The sequence below is a fragment of the Colobus angolensis genome, unplaced genomic scaffold, assembly GCF_000951035.1.
Source record: "Colobus angolensis palliatus isolate OR3802 unplaced genomic scaffold, Cang.pa_1.0 Scaffold165, whole genome shotgun sequence".
NCBI classification, from domain to species: domain Eukaryota; kingdom Metazoa; phylum Chordata; class Mammalia; order Primates; family Cercopithecidae; genus Colobus; species Colobus angolensis.
In genome coordinates, this window is record NW_012114766.1 from 654,258 (window position 1) to 674,140 (window position 19,883).

The following is a 19,883-nucleotide window of genomic DNA, read 5'->3' on the forward strand; positions in this document are numbered from 1 at the left end:
AAAAAAAAAAAAAAAAAACAAAGATTCTCAGATTAGAATAAATACAACGTTGAGTTATCTGCTGTTTATTATTTCTTACTTTTTTACATTAATAGGTTTTTGGGGAACAGGAGGTGTTTGGTTACATGAATAAGTTCTTCAGTGGTTTCTGGGATTTTGGTGCACCCATCACCTGAGAACAGTGTACACTGTATCCAATGTGTAGTCTTTTATCCCTCGCCACCGCCCATCCTTTCCCGAGTCCCCAAAGTCCAATTTATCATTCTTATGCCTTTGTGTCCTCATAGCTTAGCTCCCACATATAAGAGAGAGCATACGATGTCTGTTTATCCATTCCTGAGTTCCTTCAATTAGAATAGTAGTCTCCAATTCCATCCAGATTGCTGTAAATGCTGTTAATTCATTCCTTTTCATGGCTGAGGAGTATTCCATGGCATATATATACTATATTTTCTTTATCCACTTTATCTTTTTTGTATAATAACTTCTTTTCCTCTGCATACGTAGCTAGTAGTGGGATTGCTGGGTCTAACAGTAGATCTACTTTTAGTTCTTTAAGGAATCTCCACACTGTTTTTCATAGTGGTTGTACTAGTTTCCATTCCCACCAACAGTGAAAAAATGTTTCCTCTTCACCACATCCACATGAACATCCATTATTTTTTGATTTTTTGTTTATGGCCATTCTTGCAGGAGTGAGGTGGTATTGCATTGTGATTTTGATTTGCATTTCCCTAATAATTAGTGATGTTGAGCATTTTTTCATATGCTTGTTGGCAAGTTGTGTATCTTCTTTTGAGAATTTTCTATTCATGTCCTTAGCCCACTTTCTGATGGGATTGTTTGTTTTCTTTTCTTGCTGGTTTGAGTTATTTGTAGATTCTGGATATTAGTCCTTAGTCAGATGTATAGATTGTGAGGATTTTCTCCCCCTCTGTGGGTTGTCTGTTAACTCTGCTGATTATTTCTCTTGTTGTGCAGAAGCTTTTTATTTCAATTAAGTCTCATCTTTGTTTTTGTTGCATTTGCTTTTGGGTTCTTGGTCATGAAGTCTTTGCCTAAGCCAATGTCTAAAAGGGTTTTTCCAGTGTTATCTTCTAGAATTTTTATGGTTTCCAGTCTTAGATTTAAGTCTTTGATCCATCTTGGGTTGATTTTTGTATAAGGTGAGAGATGAGGATCCAGTTTCATTCTTCTATATGTGGCTTGCCAATTATTTGTTGAATAGGGTGTCCTATGTTTTTGTTTGCTTTGTCAAAGATCAGCTGGCTGTAAGTATTTGGCTTTATTTCTGGGTTCCCTATTCTGTTCCATTGGTCTATGTGCCTATTTATACCAGTACCGTGCTGTTTTGGTGACTATGGCCTTATAGTATAGTTTGAAATCAGGTAGTGTAATGCCTCCAGATTTGTTCTTTTTGCTTAGTCTTGCTTTGGCTATGTGGGCTCTTTTTTGGTTCCATGTGAATTTTAGAATTGTTTTTTCTAATTCTGTGAAGAATGGTGGTGGTATTTTGATGTGAATTACATTGAATTTGTAGATTACTTTTGGCAGTATGGTTATTTTCACAATATTGATTCTACCCATCCATGACCATGGAATGTGTTTCTGTTTGTTTGGGTCATCTATGATTTCTTTCAGCAGTATTATGTAGTTTTCCTTGTAGAGGTCTTTTGCCTCCTTGGTTAGGTATATTCCTAAGTATTTTACTTTATTTTTGTTTCAAGCTATTGTGAAAGGGATTGAGTTCTTGAGTTGATTCTTAGCTTGATCACTGTTGGTGTATAGCAGAACTACTGATTTGTGTCCATTAATTTTGTATCCTGAAACCTTTGCTGAATTCATTTACCAGTTCTAGGAGCTTTCTGGATGAGTCTTTAGGGTTTTCTAGGTATACGATCATATCATCAGCAAACAGTGACAGTTTGTCTTCCTCTTTACCAATTTGGATGCCCTTTATTTCTTTCTCTTGTCAGATTGCTCTGGCTAGGACTTTCACTACTATGTTGAATAGAAGTGGTGACAGTGGGCATTCTTGTCTTGTTCAGGTTCTCAGGGGTAATGCTTTCAACTTTTCCCTGTTCAATATAATGTTAGCTGTGGGTTTGTCATAGATGGCTTTTATTACCTTAAGGAATGTCCCTTCTATGCTGATTTTGTTGAGGGTTTTAATCATAAAGCGATGCTAGATTTTGTCAAATACTTTTTCTGCATCTATTGAGATGATCATGGGATTTTTGTTTTTAATTCTGTCTATGTGGTGTATCACATTTATTGATTTACATATGTTAAACCATCCCTGCATACTTGGTATGAAATCCACTTGATTGTGGTGGATTATCTTTTTGATATGCTGTGAGATTTGGTTTGCTCGTATTTTATTGAGGATTTTTGCATCTATGTTCATCAGGGATGTTGGTCTGTTTTCTTGTTGTTGTTGTTGTTGTTGTTATGTCCTTCTCTGGTTTTGGTATTAGTGTGATACTGGCTTCATAGAATGATTTAAGGAGGATTCTCTCTTTCTCTGTCTTTGGAATAGTGTCAATAGGATTGGTACCAATTCTTCTTTGAATGTCTGATAGAATTCAGCTGTGAATCCATCTGGTCCTGGACTTTTTTTTTTTTTTTTTTTTTGGCAATTTGTTTTTTGTTGTTTCAATCTTGCTGCTTGTTATTGGTCTGTTCAGAGATTCTGTATCTTTCTGGTTTAATCTAGGAGGGCCATATATTTCCAGGAATTTATCCATCTCCTTTAGGTTTTCTAGTTTATGTGCACAAAGGTGTTCATAGTAGCCTTGAATGATCTTTTATATTTCTGTGGTATCTGTTGTAATATCTTCCGTTTTGTTTCTAATTGAGCTTATTTGGATCTTCTCTCTTCTTTTCTTGGTTAATCTTGCTAATGGTCTATGAATTTTATTTATCTTTTCAAAGAACCAGCTTTTTGTTTTATCTTTTGTATTGTGTTTTCTGTTTGTTTTAGTTTAGTTTAGTTCTGCTCTGTTCTTCATTATTTCTTTACTTCTGCTGGGTTTGGGTTTGGATTATTCTTGTTTCTCCAGTTCCATGAGGTATGACCTTAGATTGTCTGTTTGTGCTCTTTCAGACTTTTGATGTAGGCATTTAATGCTATGAAATTCCCTCTTAGCACTGCTTTTGCTGTATCCCAGAAGTTTTCATAGGTTATGTTAGTATTATCGTTCAGTCAAAGAATTTTTTCATTTCCATCTTAATTTCATTTTTGACCCCACGGTCATTTAGGAGCAGTTTATTTAATTTCCATGTATTTGAATGATTTTGAGGGTTCCTTCTGGAGTTGGTTTCCAATTTTATTGCACTGTGTTCTGAGAGAGTACTTGATATAATTTTGATTTTCTTAAATTTACTGAGACTTGTTTTCTGGCCTATCATGTGGTCTTGGAGAATGTTCCATGTGCTGATGAACAGAATGCATATCCTGTAGTTTTTGGGTAGAATGTTCTGTAAATATCTGTTAAGTCCATTTGTTGTCAGGTATAGCTTAAGTCCATCGTTTCTTTGTTGACTTTCTGTCTTGATAATCTGTCTAGTGCTGTCAGTGAAATATTAAAGTCCCCCACTCTTATTGTGTTCTCATCTATCTAATTTCTTAGATGTAGTTGCTATTGTTTTATAAATTTGGGAGCTTCAGTGTTAGGTACATATGTATTTAGAATTGTGATATTTTCCTGTTGGACTAGTCCTTTTATCAGTATATAATGCCCATCTTTGTCTTTTTAAAATGCTGTTGCTATAAAGTTTGTTTTGTCTGATATAAGAATAGTTACTCCTGCTTGCTTTTGATGTCCATTTGCATTGAATATTTCTTCCACTCCTTTGTTTTAAGTTTATGTGAGTCCTTATGTGTTAGGTGAGTCTCCTGAAGACAGCAGAAACTTGGTTGGTGAATTCTTATTCATTCTACCATTCTGTATCTTTTAAGTGGAGCATTTAGGCCATTTACATTCAATGTTAGTATTGAGATGTGAGGTACTATTCCATTCATCATGCTATTTGTTGCCTGAATACCTTGGGTTTTTGTTTTTTTTTTAATTGTGTTATTGTTACATGCAGTAGGTCCTGTGAGATTTATGCTTTAAGGAGTTCTATTTTGGTGTATTTCAAGGATTTATTTCAACATTTAAAGCTCCTTGTAGCAGTTCTTATAGGGCTGGCTTGGTAGTGGGGAATTCTCTCAGCATTTGTTTATCTGGAAAAGAGTGTATCTTTCCTTCATTTATGAAGCTTAGTATTACTGGATGCAAAATTCTTGGCTGATAATTTTTTTGTTTAAGGAGGCTAAAAATAGTACCCCAGTGCCTTATAGCTTGTAGGGTTTCTGCTGAGAAATCTGCTGTTAATCTGATAGGTTTTCCTTTATAGGTTACCTGATGCTTTTGCCTCACAGTTCTTAAAATTGTTTTGTTTGTCTTGACTTTGGATAACCTGATGACTATGTGCCGAAGGTAATCTTTTTGTGAAGAATTTCCCATGTGTTCTTTGAGATTCTTGTATTTGAGTGTCTAGATCTCTAGCAAAGCCAGGAAGTTTTCGTTGATTGTTCCCTCAAATACCAAATGGTTAGATTTCTCTTCTTCCCTGGAAACAGCAATTATTCTTAGGTTTGGACATTTAACACAGTCCCAGACTTAGAGGCTTTGTTCATATTGAACAGATCATGAGGTCAGGAGGTCAAGACCATCCTGGCTAACATGGTGAAAGCCTGTCTCTACTAAAAATGCAAAAAAAAATTAGCCAGGTGTGGTGACAGGCACCTATAATCCCAGTTCCTCAGGAGGCTGAGGCAGGAGAATGGCGTGAACCTGGGAGGCAGACCTTGCAGTGAGCGTAGATCATGCCACTGTACTCCAGCCTGGGCGACAGAGTGAGACTCTTGTCTCCAAAAAAAAAAAAAAAAAGAGTTATCTTTTCTTTGTCTTTGATGGGTTGGGCTAATTTGAAAGCCTTGTCTTAAGCTCTGAAGTTCTTTCTTCAGCTTGTTCGCTTCTGTTGCTGAGATTTTCCAGTGCATTTTGCATTTCTCTAAGTTTGTACTTGATTTCCAGAACTTATGATTGTTTTTTATTTATGCTATCTATTTCACTGAAGAAGGTTTCTTTCGTATCCTGTATTATGTTTTTTCAATTTGTTAGTTGGACTTCACCTTTCTCTGGCCTCCTTGATTAGCGTAATAATTGACCTGAATTCTTTTTCTGGTAATTCAGAGATTTCTTCTTGGTTTGGATCCATTGCTGGTGAGGTAATAGGATCTTTGTGGGTGTTAAATAACCTTGTTTTATCCTGTTATCAGAATTGTTTTTCTGGTTCCTTCTCATTTGGGTAGACTACATCAGAGGGAAGATCTGGGATTCAAGGGCTGCTGTTCAGATTCGTTTCTCCAATGGGGTGCTCCCTTGATGTGACTTCCTTTAGGTATGTGGCTTCCTGGGAACCAAACTGTAGTGATTGTTTTTGCTCTTCTGGGTCCAGCCACCCAGTGGAGCTACCAGGCTCTGAGCTGGTGCTGGGGGGTGTCTGCAGAGTCCTGTGATGTGATTTTTGTTTTCAAGTCTTGCAGATGTGGATACCAGCACCTGCTCTGGTGGAGGGGGCAGGGGAATGAAGTGGGCTCTGTGAGGGTCCTTGGTTGTTTTTGTTTCGTGTGATGGTTGGTCTCCAGCCAGGAGGTGGCGCTTTCAAGAGTGCATCAGTTGTAGTCCCATAGGGAGGAAGCAAACTTGCCCAAGGGTCACCTGGTTAAATATTCAAGTTTCTCAGGCAGTGGGCAGGGCCATAGAGCTCCCAAGATAGTATGACCTTTGTTTCAGCTACCAGGGTGGGTAGAGAAAGACCACCAGGTGAGGGACAGGGATAGGCATGTCTGAGCTCAGACTCTCCCTGGGTGGGGCTGGCTGCAGCTGCTGTGGGGGATGGGAGTGTGGTTTCCAGGTCCATGGAGTTGTGTTCCCAGGGGGATTATGGCTGCCTCTGCTGAGTCACACAGGTCGCTAGGGAAGTGGGCGAAAGCTGGCAGTGACAGACCTCACCCCACTCCCACACAGCCTGCTGTCCTAAAGGTTGGTCTCACTCCTACTGTGCCCCACCAACAGCACCGAGTCTATTTCCAGGGAGCCAGTAACCCCCTGAGAATTTTCCCTGGAACTTTCCCTGGACCACGAGCGTCCCCATTGAGAAAGTGCAGACTCACAGTTTTTCGACATTTCAGGGAGTCCGCAGCAGTGATCCACTTCCTTCCAAGGGTCTGTGGATTCTCTTGGCTTTCCTAGTATGTTCCTGCCATAGTTCTTGGGGCAAAAGTTTATGATGTGAGTCTCTACATGCTGCTCTGTCCATCTGAGTGGGAGCTGCAAGTTAGTCCTGCTTCCTATCTGCCATCTTAATCCTCTCTGCTGTTTAAAAGAACACGTGTAAATTGTGCCGAGAATAGGAAATTTGTGACAAGATTTATAAAGAAAATAAAGAGACAATTCAAGAATATACAGTTAGTGAAAAATGTGATAGAATCATAAAGTTAGAAGGAACAGAAGATGATCTGTAGAAATTTTTGTTGAGACATTTGAAAATCAAGATAAAGGATTGGTTTTCTTGGTGACTATAAATGATATAAATTGATTCAACAAAACTTAGAAAAATTTAATGGAGCAGTAACCATAGAAAAATAAAAATTTTCATAGATGTCTCTTTATAAGAGGAACTGGCATAGATTTTTTATTTTTTTCTAGATGGAGTCTCGCTCTATTGCCCAGGCTGGAGTGCAGTGGTGTGATCTCGGCTCACTGCAAGCTCTGCCTCTTGGGGGGTTCCCACCATTCTTCTGCCTCAGCCTCTCGAGTAGCTGGGACTACAGGCACGTACCACCACGCCCGACTAATTTTTTCTTTTGTATTTCTAGTAGAGATGGGGTTTCATCATGTTAGCCAGGATGTTCTCGATCTCCTGACCTCGTGATCTGCCTGTCTCAGTCTCCCAAAGTGCTGGGGTTACAGGTGTGAGCCAGCATGCCCGGCCAGAACTGGTTCAGATATTTTATAGATAAATTCTATACAACCTTTTAGGAAATGATCATTTTATGTTATCTCAGACTAATAAGCATCACTCTCATTTAATGACTGAATCCAGAATTTGATAAATATCGCAGAAAAGGGCTGACCTTCTTTAAGAATATATAAATTTCCTACCCAAAATGTTAGCCAATTGAATCTAGTTAGATGTTAAGTATGAGGATAAGCTTTGCCTCATAAGTGCAATATTATTTTTAATAATAGTATCTCTGTGTAGTAATGCATAAGATAAGGATATTAAAAAAAACCCTCATGACTATATCAGTAGATATCATAGGACCTTTCAGCGATATGGCAGCCGCCTGTGGTAGAATTCTGAGTGAAAGAGAAATGGCAGGAAACTTCCTCGAAACGGGTCAAGATATCATCAGAAACTCAACAACAAGCAAAGGAGTAAGTGGGAAAATGCTAAACTATGGAGCAAAATGGCAATGCCACAGTTATTACTATTATTCCATTTCTTCTGAAGTCTTTATTATCTTGGGAAAATATATGAGAAAAGATATTAGGAATCAAGAGAGTTATTTTCATTGGAAAACAATAGAGACTATACAAAACCCATAAGATAATCAGTAACATTGAGCATGGAGAACAAATACGAGATCAATGAATGAAAATTATTAACTGTACTGTGCATGACAAGGTAGCAGAAAAGTAGGCCCATCCTCAGAAGGAATAAACCTCACAAAATGTCTTGGAATGAAATGGAAATGTGTAAGATTTATAGGGAAAAACAATGAAACACTTGGGAGGTACGTAAAACATCACCAAGTACTTGGTATGGAGCAGTGCTTGTGTGGCCGACTTGGCGTGGAAACGTGGCACTTCATGGAAGCCGGGAGTGTGAATTATATCATTTCCATGGAAACTCTTTCCTGTTTGGATTGGTCATGAAGGCAGGAATAGGGGAGTGGATTACTTGGTAATGAAGTTAACCTGTAAGAACAAATTCACAAGATTGTTCAATAAGATGTGTTAGAGAAAAATCTGAACCATGAGAGTTCTTGTCTACTAAGAGAAACACACTAGTGCTATAGGAGATAAATCAGTCTGTAGAACACACTCTTTTTTTTTTTTAATTTATAGTATTCTGGGTTTTTTTTTCATTATTATTATTATTTTTTATTATTATATTTTAAGTTCTAGGGTACATGTGCATAATGTGCAGGTTTGTTACATATACATACTTGTGCCATGTTGGTGTGCTGCACCCATCAACTCGTCAGCACCCATCAACTCGTCATTTACATCAGGTATTACTCCCAATGCAATCCCTCCCCACTCTCCCCTCCCCATAATGGGCCCCGGTGTGTGATGTTCCCCTTCCCGAGTCCAAGTGATCTCATTGTTCAGTTCCCACCTATGAGTGAGAACATGCGGAGAACACACTCTTTTACGTGGGTAGCATTTTCAAGTTAGTCAGGAAAATTTACTTCAGTAAATTTGTTGGGATAATTGGTTATCCATTGGAGAAAAAATTCATTTCCACCTCATAACTCAACAAAGTTTTAGGCATGTTAAGTATGTAATCATTAAAGTTAGTTACAGAAAATCTAACAGAAAATTTAGTACAATATGTTTTTTAAATTGTAGAATTGGGAAGATCTTTTAAATCACGGAAACGGTGAAGGAAGGAACTGATAGATTTGGACACATGCATATGAAACCCTTCTGAACTGTTGGAAGATATCATTAGTGGGGCTAACAGGTGAATGACAAACGGAAAATGATTTGCAATGTATAGAATAGATAAGCATCTGGCATATGTAAAGAGTTCCTACAAAGTAATGAAAAATTTATCCCCCAAAAGAAAAAAATAAGGAACAGTTTACACGGAAATGTGTTTGCTCAATAACCACATTAAAAGTTTCCCAGACTCTAGGAAAACAGTGAGAAACTATTTTCTTCCACCAGAGGAAAAAGCAAGAAGATTGTTGATATGTGGCAATGTAAATGGAAACCAATGTTTTGGTAGCATTTTGGGCTAATGTGCATATCCTTTGACTCAGTAATTCTGTCTAGAAACCTATTCTGCACAAAGTCACATAATGAGAAGCATTAAAAAATGCATGCAGAATTCTTAGGAAATGGGAAAACTGGAAATAACCTAACCACCCAAGAGTAAGGGATTTGTGGGGCTAAAATAATTGTGACTCTTTCATGCCGGGAAAGATTTAGTTCTGTCTGTACCGATATGGAGAAATGTTGATATATTAATAGGAAGTGGATAAGGTTCCTTGAAGAGCAGAATGTGAATTCTAGAAAGGTGGAGAGTTTAACAGTAAGGGATTTGTGGGGCTAAAATAATTGTGATTCCTTAATGCCGGGAAAGATTTAGTTCTGTCTGTACCGATATGGAGAAATGTTGATATATTAATAGGAAGTGGATAAGGCTCCTTGAAGAGCAGAATGTGAATTCTAGAAAGGTGGAGAGTTTAACAGTGAGTGCCTGGAAATGAATATGCAATTTAGACTGACAATCACATAAAGCGTACGTTAACTGGTTATAAGAAAGCAACGGTTGATTTTCAGTTTGTATATTATTTTATAATGAATATTTCCCAAATGTGATTGCTACAATAAAAGTCAGCTAATTTTCTTACCTTATTAGGATTTTACATTTGAAAGTAATTACATGGCATTAACTAACTGATCATCAAACAGATGTTTGGTCAGAGATTTTGGTGACAATAAATTTTCAGCAGATAGCAGGCAATGTTCAGCAGCTCTGACCTTCAGGAAAGTTAATATAACATGATCATGGTTTTTAAGGCTATATAAAGTGTATGTAGGAGAGTGTTTTGCAATCACCAGCTCAGTGAGAAGAGTGGCATATCTTTCCAGCATAACTTTATAAACCTAATAAGTCTCCTTAAAAAAAACACAAGTGTTCGTTCTTCCTCTGATTCATTTCTGGCGGGGAATAATAATTTCATATATTACAAAATTTGTAATTTTGTAATTTATCAAAAATCATATATTAGCACCTTCTTTTTAAAAACATGCTACACTGAATTTCATCTGGGTACATAGCATTTTTGTCTCCTGGAAAGAAAATGATCAATTATTAATATTCTCTGGTACTGCTTGTTTCTTGGAATCTGTTTGGTTCTTTGCAGAACTGGACTAAGCTCACAGATACCATTTTTATCATCAAATTATATAAGGAATCATCATAACTCCTGATTTAAAGTATGGTTTCATTATTTTTCTTTGGTTCAATATTTCGAAATGGTTAAACGTATGTTATTATCATATCAAATCCTGCTTTAGAATGGAAATAGTAGTTTCCACGACCATACATCCTGGATCCACTCACGCAGCGTGCCATTCCACAGACTGATGTACAAACACTTGGTGGTGATTTTTATGTACAGTTTCTATGCCTACTTCTTCTTGCCATATTGCTCTTTTCAGCTGATTAATTATTGCTTAGTCTCACTTTTTAATGTACTTTCCATGTTTTTTGTTTTGTTTTTTTCCATGGGGGAGGTTATTTGCCCTTTTCATCACATTTTCCCCATCTCTATCCATTCTTCACCTAGGCTTTCTCGCCATCCGAGGCTTGGCCCTAGCCCCGTGCGGCTTCCCTCGCGGCTGTGAACCCTCTGCCTGCGCCCAGCCCAGCCACAATGGGGACTGCTCAGGTACAGTGTGATCTTGCTCTTGCTTCCTTTGTGTGTCCGTCCTGCGGTCCTTACCCAGCATTTGCTTCCTGCCTGCTGTGATGGGCGCTCCGCCTGGGGAGGGGGCACAGGGATGACAGGGGCCTGGCCAGACTTGGAAAGAGCTAGGCAGTCAGGTGTGGTAAGGCCGGGGGGTGAGTGTTCCTGGAGCAGAAGCAGGAGAGGCTGCGGACACTGTCCACAGCTTCAGCTGGATGTCTCTCTGTTCAAACAGAGCTGTGTTTACAAACTTCTCATGTGCACAGTGTTTGTTGCTCTGTTATCATTGGCAGTGGTGAGAGAATGTTGAGAAATTCGGGAGGCCTGACAGAGGGTAGGAGCCGGGCCATGTCACTGCGTGTGCTCCGAATGAATCCATGCATTCACTGAGTGTACATGTGACTGCAGATTGTCCCCAGATACTGCCAGAATGGAGTTTTTCAAATAGCAGTCTGAACTATTTTCCAGTGGCTTTCCAAGAGCTTTCCTGTGAAAGCTGGTGGTATGTGGGGAAACGAGAGTGCAAGTCCACAGGCCTGGGCATGGTGAGATGGGACACAGCCTTCAGACAACAGCATCCTGGGGCTGTGGATGCCACAGTGACCGCTGCCGGGTGCTGCAGGGACTGTCCAGGGAGCCGTGTCCACCTCCTGCAGTCCCCCGACTCACAAGAGCATATTCGAGAGGAGGGTTTTGTCAGTTTACCTGCTGCAGTGCCAGTGGGTGAAGCACACAGTCACGGAGACAGTGTTTCATGTGATTTGTTGAAGGGAAGAGAGGATTACATATAATACAGTCTTATGTCTTATTCCAGAAGTGTTTTGCACTAATGGAAATGTCTAAATTTCAGGGGGGCCATGTTGCTGCCGCTGCCCTGTCATCTCCTTCTGTTTCTTTCCTTCTTTTATGTCTCACTTGGTGGCAGCTTCACACGTTCTGGCTCAGGGTTCTGATACTTTCTGTACCTACTTGGTGGCCTCAGGGGATGGTGTTGACTTCAGGTTGCCAGACCAAATTGCCATACCAGGAACAGGCAGCTCTTGTTCTGGGATTTTGGGAGCTCTGTGTACAGCTTCTGAGGAGTTGTAAGGCGAGCTTGAATTCATTATTATTTTTTGATATCTGCTTTCCCCTCTGATCAGAAAAGATAGTCCACAGTATGCTTGTCAACTCTCCACTGAAACTTCCTGTAACCAGCTAGGGGCAATTGCTTATTTGTCCTGTGAATTAGTTAGGGTGCTTAATGGCCAAGAAAAAACTCACTCTGGTGGGTTTAAGCAGAAGATAACTTGTTAAAAAGGAAATCAGGCATCCCAGAGACCCTTGACCTCCGTCAGCTCCAGCAGTGTGGGGCTCACCAGGAGACCCCGGAGAGCTCTGCACAGACCCCTTCCTGGGACACGCACCCCAGCAGGGATATGTGGGTGTCAGGATACAGCTGTGGCGCCTGCATCCAGCTGCCAGAGATGTTGATCAAAACGTTTTTGTTGATGTTTGTTTTCGTTTTGTCTTGCACTTTGAGAAGGGGCCATTTGCAGCACAGGGAGCTGTCAGAAGTGCAGGGAGGCCATTCGGGACCCTGGGGCAGCCAGGACCGGGAAGGCCCAGAGTCTGCGGCCTGGGTGCATCCACCCAGGTTGTCCTCTTGTTCTCTCGTTGTGTGATGTCAACGGCAGCTCCCGTGAGACACAGCTATCCCTTATAAGATGGACTCCCGCTTAGCTTTATCCCAAAGGGGAAGTTACAGTCGCATTTGTCACGTCCCTTAACTCCTAAAGGATCCTGGGACAACGTTCCTTCTTCTTTCCTTTCTTCTTACTCCTCCTCTTCCTTTTTCCTTCTTCCTTCTTTCTTCTTTTCTCCCTCCGTCACTCAGGCTGGAATGCAGTGGTACCATCATGGCTCACTGCAGCCTCAACCTCCTGGGCTCAGGTGAGGCTCAGGTGATCCTCTCACCTCTGCCTCCTGAGTAGCTGGGCCTATAAGTGCTTGCCACCATGCCTGGCTAATTTTTGTATTTTTTGTGGAGAAGGGGTTTTGCCACGTTGCCCAGGCTGGTCTTGAACTCCTGGGCTCAAACAATGTCTTAGTCTCGGCCTCCCATGGTGCTGGGATTGCAGGCGTGAGCCCACCATGCCTGGGCGCATTCCTTCTTCTTTCTCTGGGTCAGCACAGCCCCTCTCGATTTAGATGCTGCCAGGGTTCCCTGCAGGAAATGAGGGAGCGCGTTGGCTTAGTTTTGATGTATAAACATCTACATGACACAGCAGTGTTACAGGCAGCCTTTATGGTTTGAGGACCCGTTGTTCATGACTCCTGTCCCCACCCCCACCCCCACCAGTGTTCCCCTTGTCCTGGCCCCAGTCCTGGCTCCGGGAGCTTTCCCTCTGGTGAAGACGACTGCTGACCTCCTGGTGGTTTCTTCTGTGTGGGGTCACTGAGGTCACTGCCATCCTCTGCAAGCCTTGGTAAGTGTGGTAGTACCAGCGATTCAGAGGACCCAGGGTCTGGACACGCTACCCTCATCAGCAGCAGCAGAGGCTCTCCTGCACCCCAGGGACGTGGTCACACCCACTTCCTTTCTGCCCACTGGTCTGGTGGCACAGGCAGCTCAGCCTCCAGCTGCAATTCATGGAGCACCCCACATGTCCCCTGGCACCTCACTCCCTTAGGGGACATGGAAGCGACAGGGCATCAGGGGACAGGAGACAGAGATTTCGAGAGGGGCCGGCCCACCTCTGTGGCAGTCTCTGGAGCAATGTCTTCTGGCTGTGGGACAAGCAGCACCCTGTGTTGGCTCCAGGTGCGAGTAAGATACCCACCACATCCTGCAGGAGCCGGCTTGAGAAATCCCCCAGAACTCACTGTAGACCTGGCCAGAGGAGGGTTCTTCCTCTGCCCTCACTGTCCCCAAAATGACCCCACAGAACCGTCTGCAGGGTCTCTGCTACTGTACGGCTGTCAGGACAGATACCTGCCTTGGACGCCTGAGACCCACGTGCCTGTGGTTCAGCCACACAGCTGCTGAATGAGGTTGTTCTGTTAGATTCTACCTTGGGAGGGTGGAGCTTCTGTGGGAACCTGCACACCTTTAGGATGAATAGGCACCATGGTTTGGATTTGGGATCAGAGAGTTCTCTGTTGTGGGCTTTCCTGGGTGGGGAGGCCGTTCCACAGCTGCTGGCCTCTGCGCGGAGGCAGCCGCACTTCCCTCCAGCGGTGAGTGCCAGGCAGTCTTCAGCACCGCCAAGTCCTGTGGGCAAAGCATCCCCACCCACTGAGAAACTTTGTTAGCATGAAGTTCATCGTGTTCCTTTATTATCTCTAACGACATCATCCCTCTCATTCCAGATGCTGCTAATTTGGGTCTTCTCGTAGTTCTTCCTTTTCAGTCTGAGGTTTATCCATTTTGTTGATTTTATCAATGAACCAGGTTGGGTCTCATTGATTTTCTTTTTTAAAAATTTTTAATTATTGTGGGCACATATTAGGTGTATTTATTTATGGGGTACTTGGGATATTTTGATACAGGCATGCACTTCAAAATAATCACATCAGGATAAAAACGTATCCATCACCTCAAGCACTTATCTTTACTTTGTGTTATAAACAATCAATTATACCCTTTTAGTTATTTTGGAACATATAAGAAATTACTGTTGACTGTAGTCACCCTGTTGTGGCATCAAATACTAGATTTTATTCATTCTATCTGACTATATTTTTATGCGCATTAACCAGCCCTTTTTACCCTCCACTACCCTGGTAACCATCTTTCTGCTCTATTTCCGTGAGTTCAGGGTTTTAATTTTTGCTCCCACAAATAATTGAGAACATGCTGTGTTCATCTTTCTGTGCCCAGTTTATTTCACGTACCACAATGAACTCCAGTTCCATCCATATTACTGCAAATGACAGGATCTCATTCTTTTTTATGGCTGCATAGTACTCCACGTGTATGTGTACATTTTCTTTATCCATTTGTCTGTGGATGGACACTTAGGTGGATTCCAGATCTTGGCTGTTGTAAACAGAGCTGCGGTAAACATGGGCATGCAGATACCTCTTTGTTGTCCTGATTTCCTTCCTTTTGGCTTGGTTTTACTGATTTTCATTGTTATGTTTATATTCTCTGCTTCACTCATGTCTGTCCTGGTCTTTATGATTTCCTTCCTTTCATTCACTTTGGTTTTAATTTGCTCTTCTTTTTCAGGTTTTTTAAAGGTCAAAGCTGAGGTCAGAGATGTGAGACTTTTTCCCCACAGGCATTTAGTGTTACAGAGTTTCCCGGTGAATTTCCACCTTTTTGGGTGCTGGGTATTTTGTGTTTCTCTGACATTCTTGGGAAGTAATTGTTTTGCTGAGCAGAATTAGCTGGGAGCCCTGCCTTCCGGCTGTGGCTGCAGCCTGGTGTCTCGAGGGGCCCGCGACCCCTCTCGCAGCCCTCTCTGCCCGTCTGTGCTTCACTCGGTCAGGCTGACTTGTCTCTCCTGCTGCTCGAGGGACCTCGGTGCTGTGTTTTGTCGGTGGCCTGCATGTTCCTGTGTCCCAGCTATGTTGGGGATTTCTTCTTAGACCTCTGTCATTTATGTGGATTTGAGGAAGAAGAGAGAAACTTAGGGGTGTCTTCATTTTCCAGCCTCGCGCCAGTTTTTCTCATGAATGTTTTCGTAGAAACATCCAGTCTTTCCATGCTGCCTCACTAGAGGAGGTGTTTCACAACTAGGGGAGGGCTTGCCCCTTCTCTACGGGGACGTACGCTGTTTCCCCTTATGGCAGTGGTTCTCAAATGGGGGCAGTTTTGTCCCTGGGGACATTTGGCCAGGTGGGGAGACATTTTTGGTCACACGGTTGGAGGACGTTTACTTCCGGCATCCGATGGGTCATGGTGGAGGATGCCACTGAGTAGCCTACAGTGCCTGGACGGCCCCACAGCCAAGAATCATCCAGACCAAAATGCTGAAAAGGCTTCATTTTTATTATCTAACCTGTAACACTTAGGTGTCTTCTGGAGTGTGAATAAGAAGGGTAAGGAGATAATATAACTTTGATATAGAACTGTTTGTCTTCAATGTGAGGATTTTTCATGGGTGTTCTTAGGGCATTGAATGGTAGCAGACTTGCATGCAAATTCATTTAAATGGATTATTTTTAAAATACACATTTGGACTTTCGGGAATAACAATAAAATGTCTTTGAGACAACCTACTGAACTTATTCAAATGATTATTTCAATAATATGATAGCTCAGTGTAAGTAATTGCATTTATAACCCTTACTGTGGTAATTATTGCAGTTGCAATCTTCATGCAGAACTTAGAACAGTATTTATATTTCTTTTGTGTTTAGACAAGCATAAGAATGACTGCATTTTGATATTTTGTCTCATTTGAAATAAGATAAATTATAGCATGAATTCTTAGCATTAGTTCTGGATCAACCCACAATAATTCTGAATGAAGAAATCTAATTTATTTTGCAAAAGAAAATTCTCTTTCCTCCAGGTAACTGAATAGATCTGTGTTGCTCAGAGACAAAGACTATGTGGAAAAGAGACTAAGGATGACACATTTATTATCCTAAGTGTCTATATGTAATGGATTCATGTACCAAAAAGCAACTCTGTATTAAAATATATTATTTTTTGTTTCTACTGGATAATGAATCACTGGCTTTTAGTTAGGGTTTGGGAATGGCTTCTAATTTTTTAAAGTGTGTTTAGCTTTGACAAACCTAATTTTTTTTAATTAAACCCACGAGTTCAATTTGGTTTCATTGTTTATGAGGTGAAACCAGGAGAAATCCATAGTGTTTTCTTCCATTTCTCCCTTAACTAGCAAGAACACTGTGACATAACTGACATTGCCTGTTAGAGTGGTAAGGAATCCAGTTTCTCATGTTACAAAATAAAGTGGAGGCAGAATGTGTGAAAGTAATCAATATTTGCCTGGCTGTTGGAAACCGAGTTCTAGTTCAGGTTTGTCAGTCTCTTTTTTGACCCTGATGAAGTTTGTTCCACCTGTCCCATTTCATCACCCATGAAGGTGACAAGCTTTGACCAAATGCCCTGAGGTCTCTCTGTTTCTCAAGGAAGGAGGACACTTGTCTTATTACAAGGCCTTCTGGGTGTGGGATGATGAATACCCATTGTGCTTATTTATAAGTAAAGAATTCTAAGACTTTTACTTCAACAAGTTAGGAAATAAGTTTATTATTTAAAAGTAAGCATACATATTATAAAGGTAAAAATACTCTCTATCGAATTCAGAGCTTTACTTCTAGAAATTGTGAAAACTATAAATTGTTTTAAGTTAGTTATTTCTTTTTTCAAACTATATAAGCAATATGTCTTACCATAGAAAAATTAACAAAATGAAGAAAAGATGGAAGGTTCAGAGATGGTTGTTATTGACATTTTGGTTTACTTTCCACATTTTCTATGTTCTTAGTCACATATAGGTTCACAGTTTATATTAATGAAAATAGATATCTTGTGCCTATTATAATAACTACAGTATATTATGGTACTTTCCTTGTCAATCAGATATTCAAAATGTGTTCATAGCTATGAGGTTCCCCATAACATGGGCACATCTCAGTTTATGTACCAGTCTCTCGTTATTGACAACAATGTTCAATTCTCCAGTGATGTAAATAATGCTTGGATAAATTACCTCTATTTGGGTACTTAATTATTTCCTTAGAATAGCTCTTGGGACTTAAAATATTTCAAAAGGTGTGGAGATTTTTAAAGATCTTCATTGTAAAGTTTTAATATAGTTTCTAGGCAAATGTACCTGTTTGCCCTCTCACCAATATTGTACATGTAACATTTGCTTTTTATTTAATTTTTAAGTTTTAATTTTTGTGGGTACATAGTAGATGTATATGTTTATGGGGTACATGAGACATTTTGACACAGGCATGCAACGTGTAATAATCACATCAGTGTCAGTAGGGTATCCATCCCCTCAAGCATTTATCCTTTTTGTTACAAACAATCCAATTATACCATTTTAGATATTTTAAAATGTACAATTACATTATTAAACTATAGTCACTCCTGTTGTGCTATCAAATATTAGACCTTATTCATTCTTTCCATTTTTTTGGACCCACTAACCATCCCCAGTTCCCCCCAACCCCCATGACCCTTCCCAGCCACTGGAGCCATCATTCTACTCTCTATCTTCGTGAGTTCAATTATTTTAATTTTTTACATTTGCTTTTTAAATTCTTGGTATAGTTCTTGGTATGGCAGATGATACATAATTTGCAACTCTATTTATTTAAGTTACGGGTGCTACTGAGTATGTTTCTTCCTTGTTTTTCTTTTTTTTTTTTTTTTGGTGCATGCCTTGCATGGTCTATTTTCTCATTTCAATATTATTAGGATGTTTATTTTATTCTTTTGAAATCAAAACGAGGTATTAACCCTTTTTCATATATTTACAATTCAAGTATTTTTGTTTCTCAGATTGCCATTTGAGTTATTTTGTTTCTTATGTAAGAAGTAAAATATCTGACTTTGGTGCCTTACTTTAAAATCCTTTCTTTGCCAACAAACCCTGTTTAAACATTCAGCTGTAACTTTTTTTTTTTTTTTTTTTTGAGATGAAGTCTTGTTCTTCATCTGGAGGGCTGGAGGGCAGTGACACAATCTCAGCTCACTGCAACCTCCGCCTCCTGGGTTCAAGAAATTCTCCTGCCTCAGCCTCCCAAGTAGCTGGGATTACAGGCACGGGCCACCATACCTGGCTAATTTTTTTGTACTTTTAGTAGAGACAGGGTTTCATCATGTTGGCCAGGCTGGTCTTGAACTCCTGACCTCAGGTGATCTGCCGGCCTTCACATCCCAAAGTGCAGGGATTACAGGTGTGAGTCACCATGCTCAGTCCAGCTGTTTCCAGCTGTTACTTTTTTTTTTTTAAATACTTTAAGATCTAGGGTGCATGTGTACAACGTGCAGGTTTGTTACATAGGTATATACATGTGCCATGTTGGTTTGTTGTACACATCAACTCGTCATTTACATTAGGTATTTCTCCTAATGCTATCCCAACCCCAGTCCCCCAGCCCCTGACAGGCCCCAGTGTGTGATGTTTCCTGCCCTGTATCCACATGTTCTCATTGTTCAGTTCCCACCTATGAGTGAGAACATGCAGTGTTTGGTTTTCTGTCCTTGTGATAGTTTGCTCAGAATGATGGTTTCCAGCTTCATCCGTGTCCCTGCAAAGGACATGAACTCATCCTTTTTTATGGCTGCATAGTATTCCATGGTGTATATGTGCCACATTTTCTTAATCCAGTCTATCATTGATGGACATTTGAGTTGGTTCCAACTCTTTGCTATTGTTAATAGTGCTGCAGTAAACATACATGTGCATGTGTCTTTATAGTAGTATGATTTATAATCCTTTGGGTATATACCTAGTAATGAGATCACTGGGTCAAATGGTATTTCTAGTTCTAGATCCTTAGGAATGACCACACTGCCTTCCATAATGGTTGAACTAATTTACATTCCCACCAACGGTGTAAAATGTTCCTGTTTCTCCACAGCCTCACCCACATCTGTTGTTTCTAGACTTTTTAATAATCACCACTCTGACTGGCATGAGATGGTATCTCAAAGTGATTTTGATTTGCAGTCCTCTGATGATCAGTGATGATGAGCTTTTCTTCATATGTTGGTTGCATAAATGTCTTCTTTTGAGAAGTGTCTGTTCATGTCCTTTGCCCACTTTTTGATGGGGTTGTTTGTTTTTTTCTTGTAAATTTGTTTAAGTTCCTTGTAAATTCTGGATATTAGACCTTGTCAGATGGGTAGATTGCAAAAATTTTCTCCCATTCTGTGGGCTGCCTATTCACTCTGATGGTAGTTTCTTTTGCTGTGCAGAAGCTCTTTAGTTTAATTAGATCCCATTTGTCTATTTTGGCTTTTGTTGCCATTGCTTTTGGTGTTTTAGTCATGAAGTCCTTGCCCATGCCTATGTCTTGGGTATTGCCTAGGTTTACTTGTAGGGTTTTTATGGTTTTAGGTCTAACATTTAAATCTTTAATCCTTCTTGAGTTAATTTTTATATAAGGTGTAAGGAAGGGATCCAGTTTCCAGCTG

The 19,883-nt window shown here is 40.4% G+C and overlaps 1 long non-coding RNA gene across 1 annotated transcript in view; it reads left to right on the top strand.

The window, feature by feature from the left end:
- The first annotated feature begins 10,645 nt into the window (after positions 1-10,645).
- LOC105508649 overlaps positions 10,646-19,883 on the top strand; it is a 292,669-nt gene continuing 283,431 nt past the window's right edge. Inside the window, exon 1 of the long non-coding RNA XR_001001305.1 lies at positions 10,646-10,747. This is a non-coding gene — a long non-coding RNA (uncharacterized LOC105508649). The remainder of the gene's footprint in view (positions 10,748-19,883) is intronic.